The sequence below is a fragment of the Mus musculus genome, chromosome 1, assembly GCF_000001635.26.
Source record: "Mus musculus strain C57BL/6J chromosome 1, GRCm38.p6 C57BL/6J".
NCBI classification, from domain to species: domain Eukaryota; kingdom Metazoa; phylum Chordata; class Mammalia; order Rodentia; family Muridae; genus Mus; species Mus musculus.
In genome coordinates this window covers 4,687,619-4,697,241 of record NC_000067.6, presented here as the reverse complement: position 1 = coordinate 4,697,241, position 9,623 = coordinate 4,687,619, and the positions used below count along the sequence as shown (strand labels likewise).

At 45.1% G+C, this 9,623-nt stretch overlaps 2 pseudogenes; both read left to right on the top strand.

Moving 5' to 3' along the window:
* The first annotated feature begins 3,617 nt into the window (after positions 1-3,617).
* Gm6119 (predicted gene 6119) lies at positions 3,618-5,181 on the top strand (annotated as a pseudogene).
* Positions 7,833-8,673, top strand: Gm6085 (predicted gene 6085; annotated as a pseudogene).

The window sequence follows — 9,623 nt, the reverse complement described above, 5'->3', positions numbered from 1 at the left end:
AAATTGAAATCAGTAGAAAACAGAATAAAAAATAGAATACGGGTTCTAGGCAGTTGCCTCAGTAAAATTCCTGTCTTGCAAACATGGGGACCTCTGACTGTCAACAGCTATGTAAACTCTGAACATGGTGGTGAACATTTCTGCTCCTAGCACCAGAGCAGAGTCAGGTAGGTAAAGGAGAAAAGAGGTAAAAGAGGAAAGGGAAAGGTGTGCACATGACCACGTTCCTGTTGTCAATTGTTTCCTTAACGTCTTTAATGTCTCCCTGGAACTCACTGGACAGCCAGCCAAGCCCGATCTGTGAGCTCATGACAAAGAGAGATCCTGTCTTAAACACAAACCATAGATAGCTCCAGAAAACTAGCAGCTGAGATTGATTTCTGACCTCTACAAGCCTACGCATACACAAGGCACTGTACACCTGCACACACACATATCCAAGTCTACATGATCACAAGACAGGGTATCACTGTACTCCTGGCTCTCCTGGAACTCACTGTGTAGACTAGGCTGGCTTTGAACTTTCAGAGATTTGCCTGTCTCTGCCTCTCTAGTGGTAGGATTAAAGTTCTCTGCTATCACACCCTGATATTTTGTGCAGAGACATAATGTGTTTCTATTTGAAGTCAACTGCTATTATAGAACTGAAAAAAAATAGAAGTTTGTAAAGAAAAATGTTACTGTAATCAAAAGTTTGATTTATGAAGGAAAGAAGACATCTATAAAAAAATCTTTTATCTTAGCCTAAGGCCACAGTGTTGTAACTGGCAACCTCCACACTCAGTGCTCACTGACTCACCCACATCAGCTTCCCATCGTGTACGTGCTATTCAGGAGAAGTGTGTAGACAGCTGTACTGTACCATTCAAAGATCATCTATACTATATCTTTATATATCTTTTGTTTTTTTAAAATAAACATTTATGTTTATGTATGATATAGTGTGTGTGCATGCATTTCCATATGCCATGCTTGTGTGTGTACTCTTTGAGGCCACTCCAGATCCTCTGGAGCTGGAGTGACAGGTAGTTATGAGCTGTGGATGCTGAGAACAAAACTTATGTTCTCTAAAAGAGCGGCAGTCTCTTCACCATGGAGACATCTACCTTTTCTATGTTAAGATGCACACAGTTACCATAGTTTTATGACTGTCTATAGTGTTCACTATAGTAATATGTTGTCCACATTTGCTGGCTGAGAGCAAGAGGTGGTACTATATGGCACAGGTATATAGTAGATAGTGTTGTCTAGTCTTGTATAAGTACTCTATGATGTTCACACAATGGTGAACTCACCTAATGATTCTTTTCTCAGAAGTGATGCATTGCTAACCCTGCATAAATAAATTATATGTTTTCAAAGATAACTGTGTTGTTGGGCATTGTAAGAAAAGGAAAAGGTACGCATATATCTACCTTCCTGTTGTCTTTTGTTTCCTTAATGTCTTCTTCAGCACCACAGACTAACAAAACACAATATTCCAGCATAGTGAACCTCCCTTCAAGTTGTTACTCAAGGATGTCCAAGAGACTCCCATAAAATGCCAGACATTGTTGCAATCCTTGATTGCCTCTCAGAAGTTGAAGGTAAGGCCCTATGGCTGATGACATCACACACTTCAGACACAGGACTTGAGGGATCAAGCTGTAACTGAACTTATAGCCTCCTGAGAACTATTTCTTATAGTCTGTGTGTGATAGAAGCTATCAAAGGAGCAAAGGCTAAGGATAGTCGTCCCTAGGCACATAAAGTATGAACCACAGCAATGACTAGCATGAAATACATAAGGAAGCCTTGGAACTTGGAGCCAGCAAGAAAATTAACATCCACAGGTATGCTTTTGCCACAGCCCACATCCACCGGACTATATGCCAAGAGAGAGGATTGCTCACATCAGAGGAAACAAACAGGAAATCTTGGACCTCTTGGAGGCTCTAATGAAGCCGGCAACTATGAGTATTATTCACAGCTCAGGACATCAGAGTGAGAAGAGACTCAGTGGCCTGGGACAATAACCAGACAGATCAAGTAGCTCAAGAAGTGGCTATGCAGGAGCCTATCTCACTTATGGGCCTGCAAGGGACACCTGCTAGGAAATGGGACTGGAATAAGAGATGGCTTCACTTAAAATATATAGAAAAAGAAAGGACTCAGATTGCTAGCCACCCTACCAACTATTACCAAGAGAAGGAAGGAAAATGGTGCACACAAGATGAGAGAACTATACTTTCCAGAAAGCAAGCAAAGACTTACTAGGCCAAATGTACAAATGGACTCATTTAGGGGATAAAAAACTTATCCAAGCAGTTAAGGGAAAAAATGTATTTACCTCAGGTTCTTGGCCAGAAAGACAGTAGAACAGTGAGTGTAAGGTATGGCAGGAAGTAAATGCTTATGCAGCAAAGAGTAAACAGGGCAAAAGACCTAGGGGAGAACAGCCTGGAGTTTATTGGTAGGTCAATTTTACAGAAGTTAAGCCAGGAAAATATGGTTACAAATACCTTCTAGTGTCTGTAGATGTCTTCTCTGGATGGCTTGAGATATTCCTCACCAAGCAGGAAATAGCTACTGCGATAGCTAAGAAGATATTAAAGAAAAATTTCCAAGTGTGTGTGTCTATGGCTTGCCCAGGACTGGAGTTTCCAGGGCGAGCTTGAGTGAAAAGAGGGTCACGTGTGTACAGGGCTCAGAAAACACGCTCTTCCGCTGCTTGACAATTCTAGTAATTGGTGAAGCATCTGACTCACAATGGAGAGATTGGCAGATTCAAGTGGCCTTTTTAATGTTTGAGTAATGATGGAGATGGACCCAAATTAGAAAGTGATTTCTTCAATAAAGCAATAGAAGGTTCTTCATATCACTTCTGGAAGCTCAGTCCAGTTTTGGGGAAGGAGGAGAACAAGTGAAATACAGAAAATTAATAAGAAGAAAACTTCATTTTGCAATTCTCTTTTCTCCTTGACCCTTATCTTTTGTACTTATAATTTAGCTTTGGATGTATAGATAGCAAAGACCAAAGAAATAGGGATATATATTCAGGAGCTTTATACCAAGAAATTTGCCTTGAAAGCTGCTATTCTGTGGCAGGAAAACTATATCAAGTTTCTGTTGGATTCCTTTTTCAAAAAACCAAACAAGAGTTCTTATATCTTTAGATTTTGAAGGTTAAAACTGATAAAAGCACATCTCTTTGCACACTGCTTTAAGCAGTTGTGTGAGATAATGAGATTTGTGTTGTAAAAGCTTTTGTTGTGGATAGTTTGCCACTGGAATTGATTGCATAGAAGCTCTCTTACAGTGCTTTACTATTACATTTTTGACCTGTCACCTTGATGACATTTCTTGCCCACATCTGAGACCATTTGTCCTTGTAGCCATGACGTCGTTATGAACAGTGCTTGCACTCACTGTGCAGATGTCCATGTTTTGCCTATTTAAGCAACGTTACAGTGCCATTACTCAAGACAGTTGAATGAGGTGAACATAGACATAGCTTTCCCCCTTCCCCTCTTTTTAATATGTAACAAATAACCTTTTATGTTCCCTTTCCCCCTTCCCCTACCTCTTCCCACTTGAAAACAAGGTATTCAGGATGAGCCATTGAGAGGATTAAGAGGGTGGGCCACACAGAGCTGGGCTTTTTTGTGCTTCATCACAAAGCGTGCTGCTGGCCAGGTTATTTTAGCACCCTTCTTACAAGAAAACCTAGTGGAAGATACAGGCGGCAACTTTGGATACAGGACCACAGAGGTGACACTCTGAGGATCCTGGCCATGAGGTTGGATGCCTCATCTTGTTAAAAAGACACTGGACCTAAATGGCGCAGCATGACTTTGTTCCTGCTTGGCTAAATTTCTCAATGCCACAGTCAGCTAAGTCATCTACAACCATCTTTGACAAACATGGAGAGTACCTATCCCGTGGAGAAGGTAGATTTTGAATAAGCCGTCGACAACATAATTCCTCTGATGACTTTTTAAACAATGGACCTCTACGGACTACAGGAGATTCTTGTCACCAACACTCCCTATTCTGCCATGAGTCTGTTGACTCTGGTGTCTCTAAGGGATCATATGCTGGAACAACAGGGGATCTATCTGGTTGGCATGGCTCTTCCCGAGGTCATGATGGTATGAGCCAACATAGTGGAGGTAGTACAGGAAACCAACGACACGGGAATGGCAGCTTCCATTCCTGGAAAGGCTGTGCCTTTCAAGAAAAAACACCAACTGAGATTAGGGAAGAGAAAAAAAAGGGATAAAGTAGAAAAGTTGCAGTTCGAAGAGGAAGATTTCCCTTCTTTGAATCCAGAAGCTGGCAAACAGAATCAGTCATGCAGACCTGTTGGGACCCCTTCTGGAGTGTGGGAAGCCAAGCAACCCTCAAAGATGCTAGTCATCAAAAAAATTTCCAAAGAGGATCCTGCTGCTGCCTTTTCTGCTGCATTCACCTCCTCAGGATCCCCCCATGCAAATGGGAACAAAGTGTCAACAATAGTTTCAAGTGTCTATAAGAACTTGGTTCCTAAGCCTCCACCACCACCCTCTAAGCCCAACGCCTGGAAAGCTAACAGAATGGAACACAAACCTGGATCACTTTGCTCTAGCCGGGAGTCTGCTTTTACCAATCCAATTTCTGTTACTGGCTGCTGGTGCAGTTCTCCACTCTCCCAAAGAGAGTCCCTCCAGTACTACCCCTCCAAGTGAGATCAGCTCCTCTCATCTGACCAAACTGACCCGATGAACCACGGACAGGACGAGTGAGTTCCTGAAGACTCTGAAGGATGAATGAAATGGAGACTGCTCAGAAAGTAGAGACTGTGGGGCTAAGATTGGAGGGCAGCCACACACCTGAACCAAAGGAAAATGGAGAACAAGGTTGTCTTCAGAGTGGTCTTTCTCTACCCATGGTAGAGGAAGGGGAGGATCGGTCACACTCTCTGGAAGCAGAGTACAGGTTATTAAAAGCAATGTGATGGCAGGAATGCCCTGAAAATGATGACAGTTTGGACTGTCTTGTGTAAGAAATAGATTTTCTTTAAAATTAGAGAGTGGATTCTTTTTTTTTAGGGGAATTATTTTTAGAAAACTGGGGGAAAACTGAATTCAGCCCCACCTGTTTTTCTTTTCAGCAAAAATTCTTAATGTGGAAAAACCCGTGCAATACATTATTCATAACAAATGAAAAAAGAAAAAAAAAGGAAAATTTTCCTGAGGTTTGGAGTGCCCAAGGTAATTCGATCTGACAATGGTCCTGCTTTTGTCTTTAAGGTAAGTCAGAGATTGGCAGAGATATTGGGGACTAATTGGAAGCTACTAGAGACCTCAACTAAATTGACCTTGGAGACTGGCTCAGACTGGGTGGTGACCTTCCTCTTGGCTCTGGTCTGAGTCCAGAAAACCTTCTACCACTTTAATCTGACCCTTTTTGAGATTCTGTTTGGTACCCCAACTCCCTTGGTGTCCACTGCACCCTCCCAGGAGGTATCCCACAACATGAGATTTGGCCCAAACTATCTGCCTTAAATACTCCAGGGGTGCCAGAGACCCCTCACCTCTTCCAGACTGGTGACTGGATCTATGTAAGGAGACATTGGGTAGAATCGCTAGAGCCCTGATGAAAGGGACCCTTCCAGGTGCTGTTAGCCACTGCACAGTCCTCAAGGTGGACAGCATTATGTCCTGAATGCATGCTTCCCAGGTGAAACCTGCAGACACTCTGCTCACCAGAAACCCCTGCTGGATGGTACAGAAGATGGACAATCGGCCCAAGCTCAAGATCATTCGACCTTGATCATGACCGCCTGGTGGTACTTTTAGATTCTGGTTCCTTCCCCCATCCTATGTGCCTGTCCACCAAAACTGTTACAGCACTCACTGTCTCCCTTCTGTTGGGATTGAAGGTGGCTGGGTCAGCCACGAGGATCTCCGCTTGGGTCTTACAAGGAGAAAATTATGACAGTCTGAGGGCAGCCATAGATTTAGATGTAGAGAAAATAGAAACTTCCGTCAGTCACCTTCAAGAATCACGGACTTCATTGTCAGAAGTACTACTGCAGAATAGGAGGGCTACGTGCTGCCTTAGCTGGGGAGTGTTGCTTTTATATAGACCATTCCAGGGTTGTTAAAGAGTCAATGGCCAAGGAGAGAGAAGGGCTAGCCAAGCGGAAGAAAGAGAGAAAACAGTCAGGGCTGGATTGAGTCTTGGTTTAACTCCACCCTTTGGTTAACCACCCTCATATCTATCCTGTTTCGACCCCTAGTTGTTCTCCTGCTATTGCTGACTTTTGGCCCCTACATTTTGAACTGCTTGGTCGCTATTGTTAAGGAACTCATAGGTACAGTACAGCTAGTGATCTTGAAGCAGAGATACAAAGAACTAGATACTGAAGACCAGGAGTATGAGCTATCAGAATATCAGCAATAGCTTCAGGATTGAAACATGCACAAAGAAAAGGGGAAAATGAAGAGGTCAGCTCAGGAACTTTAGAAAATTCCACCAGACCCCTCTCCTCCTGGAAGCGAAAGGTCATAAAGAACATAGGCACCCCTCTTCTTTGGAAGGGAGGGGCTAATTACATTCCTCAAACCACAGGAAGGAGGGACTGATCACTGGCCACCTGTGGGTAGGGGTAGACACATTCTGTGACCGTTGGCCACCTACCTCATTCCCTACAGACCAATCAATTTAAAAGTCACACTGTTCTGCCTATCACATTGTGCCTAATGGCTGCTGCCTGGAGAACTGTATAAAGGCTTGAGGGCTGGGCTATGCATGGTCACTCTCTCTCTCCATGTACAGGGAGACCCCAACATGTTAGAACAATAAATTCCTCTTGCTTTTTGTATCAGTACCTACCTCTACATCATTCACTCAGGGAGTCCCCGATAAGCTAAGGCTCGCCAGAGTCTTACAGTATCACCATCATCCGTCATAATCATTGAGGTAGTGAGTGTGCCCATTTCTTATCTGGGGATCAGGAGTACTGTGTCACGTGTGCCCAGATCCAAACCACAGGACTTTCTGCTTTGCCTTCAACACTGCCTAATAATGGTCAGAGGTCTACAATGGTGACCCCTGTGCTTAAATATATTTTTATTTCTTGTTAAATGCAAGGCTTTTAAAGATGTACTGTTTACTATTTCTCAGGAAGCAGGGCTGCCATGTTTTTGTTTTCTTGTTTCTGGCAGATAGTTGTTAACTTGTTGCCTAGGTCTCAAGGTGACAAGCTCCTATTAATTGTTACAAAGATTGAGAGGGTGGGGCAGTCATGTGTTAGTTTGTAGAAACATGATCATTGGTCATTTTTTCCCTATGAAATTAGTTTTAAGAAGATTGGTGAATCTTTCCAGTAGTAGCGAACAACCAATTTTAATCTTCTGTTAATGTTATTTTTAAAATGTTTTTGTTTGTTTGTTTTTGGCACTAGCTCTCTGTGCCTTGAACTTGGGACCCCTCGGCCTCAGCCTCCTGAGTTCAAGGATTATAAATGTGTGGCACCACAGACTTTAGCCTTTAATTTCTAAAACCACATTTGAATTCCTGCAATTACTTTTCCCTTTGTAGTTTATGCCCATTTGCTAGGTGGTGAGATCAAGACTCAGAACAACACGTAACATAGCACAGTGCATCAGGTTGCTGATGAAGTTGGAATTACGGCGTGGGTCTCCTGTAGTTTAGTTGAATTGTTTGTTTTTACTAGAACTCACTAGATTCTTCATTTCAGAAGAAAATCTGTAGTCAGAACTATTTCTGACTTTCAATTTATCAGCAGCAAGTTATAAAAAGTGAAGCCTCCATATCAGAGCTAGAGTGACTAATCTCTTCCTTTAAGAAGATGGCTGCGGGTGGTAACAGGGACGGTGAGAAGCGCGGCTGGAGAAGCCAGGCGGACTCGGGCTTCCTGGGGCTGCGGCCAGCCGACCTCGGTGGATCCCGCTCTGAGGTGGCGGCGGCGGCGGGGCCCCAGAAACAAGAAGCGCAGCTGGAGGAGGCTCGCCGAGGGTTAGAGGTCGACCAGTTCCTGGAAGACGTCCGGCTACAGGAGCGCGCGACCGGTGGCTTGTTGGCAGAAGCCCCAAACGAAAAGCTCTTCTTCGTGGACACTGGATTCAAGAGAAAAGAACCAAGAAAGAAGAGGACCTTGGTCCAGAAGAAGTCACTGCATCTCCAGAAACCCTAACGGGTTGACCTTGCCTTTGCGAATCATTCTAAGATCCCTGCTCCCAAAGACATCCTCGCACATCAGGTCCCTAAGGCCAAGAAGCTCAGGCGAAAGGAGGAGTTATGGGAGAAACTGGCAAAGCAGGGCGAGCTGCCCAGGGATGTGCGCAAGTCACAGGCCCGACTCCTTAGCCCTCCCACACCAAAGGCCAAACCTGGGCCCCAGGACATCATTGAGCGACCCTCCTATGACCTCTGGAACCCAGACAACCCTCTGGGCACGCCTTTGATTGGTCAGGATGCATTTTTTTTTTTTTTTTTTCTGGAGCAGACCAAGAAGAAAGGCGTGAGGCGGCCACAACGCCTCCACATCAAGCCTTCCCAGGTGCCTGCAGTGGAGGTGATTCCTGCAGGAGCCTCCTACAACCCAACGTTTGAAGATCACCAGGTCCTGCTTCGAGAGGCCCATGAGGTGGAGCTCCAGCGTGAGAAAGAGGCAAAAAAACTGGAGCGACAGCTGGCCCTGCCCACCTCAGAGCAAGCTGCCACCCAGGAGTCCGTGTTTCAGGAGATGTGTGAGGAGGGCCTGCTGGAGGAGTGTGATGGTGAGGATGAGGCAGGCCGTGCCGCGTAGCCAGAGGCTGGTGATGGGACCACCGAGATCTCACCCACTGGTGCTGCTGATCCTGAGAAGAGGATGGAGAAGAAGACGGAGCAGCAGCACACCGGCGGCGGGAGAAAGCTGCTCGTAAGCTGCTCGTAAGCTACGGGTGCAGCAGGCTGCACTTAGGGCAGCCCGGCTTCAGCACCAAGAACTCTTCAGGCTGCATGGGATCAAGGCCCAGGTGGCCCGAAGGCTGGCAGAACTCGCACACGGGAGGGAGCAGCAGCGCATACAGCGACTGGCAGAGGCTGACAAGCCCCGAAGGCTGGGACGACTCAAGTACCAGGCTCCTGACATTGATGTGCAGCTCAGCTCTGAGCTGTCTGGCCCACTCAGGACACTGAAACCAGAAGGTCACATTCTCCAAGACAGGTTCAAGAGCTTCCAGAAGAGAAATATGATTGAGCCCCGAGAACGAGCCAAGTTCAAGCGCAAATAAAAAATGAAGTTGGTGGAGAAGCGGGCCTACCATGAGATTCAGTTGTAGCTGTGCAGATGTCGGAGCCCCGCCCCTCAATAAAGTTCTGTGACCAAAAAAAAAAAAAAAAAAAAAAAAAAAAAGTGAAGCCTCTAAGGGGTGTGAAGGGGTGTGTATGTTCAAAAGGCAGAGCCAAATAACTCTGAAGTTTGAGGCCTGACACTGAAGGAGTCCATATGCGTTTCTGAATGAAGAACTCCCGAAGGAGCACAGTTTGGGCTGATTTACTAGGCACAGACTTCTGGCTTCCAGACGAAGCTCTGCATTCTTAGTTCACAGACCTGGGAGTGAGTGTTGTGTACCTACGTGGATGGATTG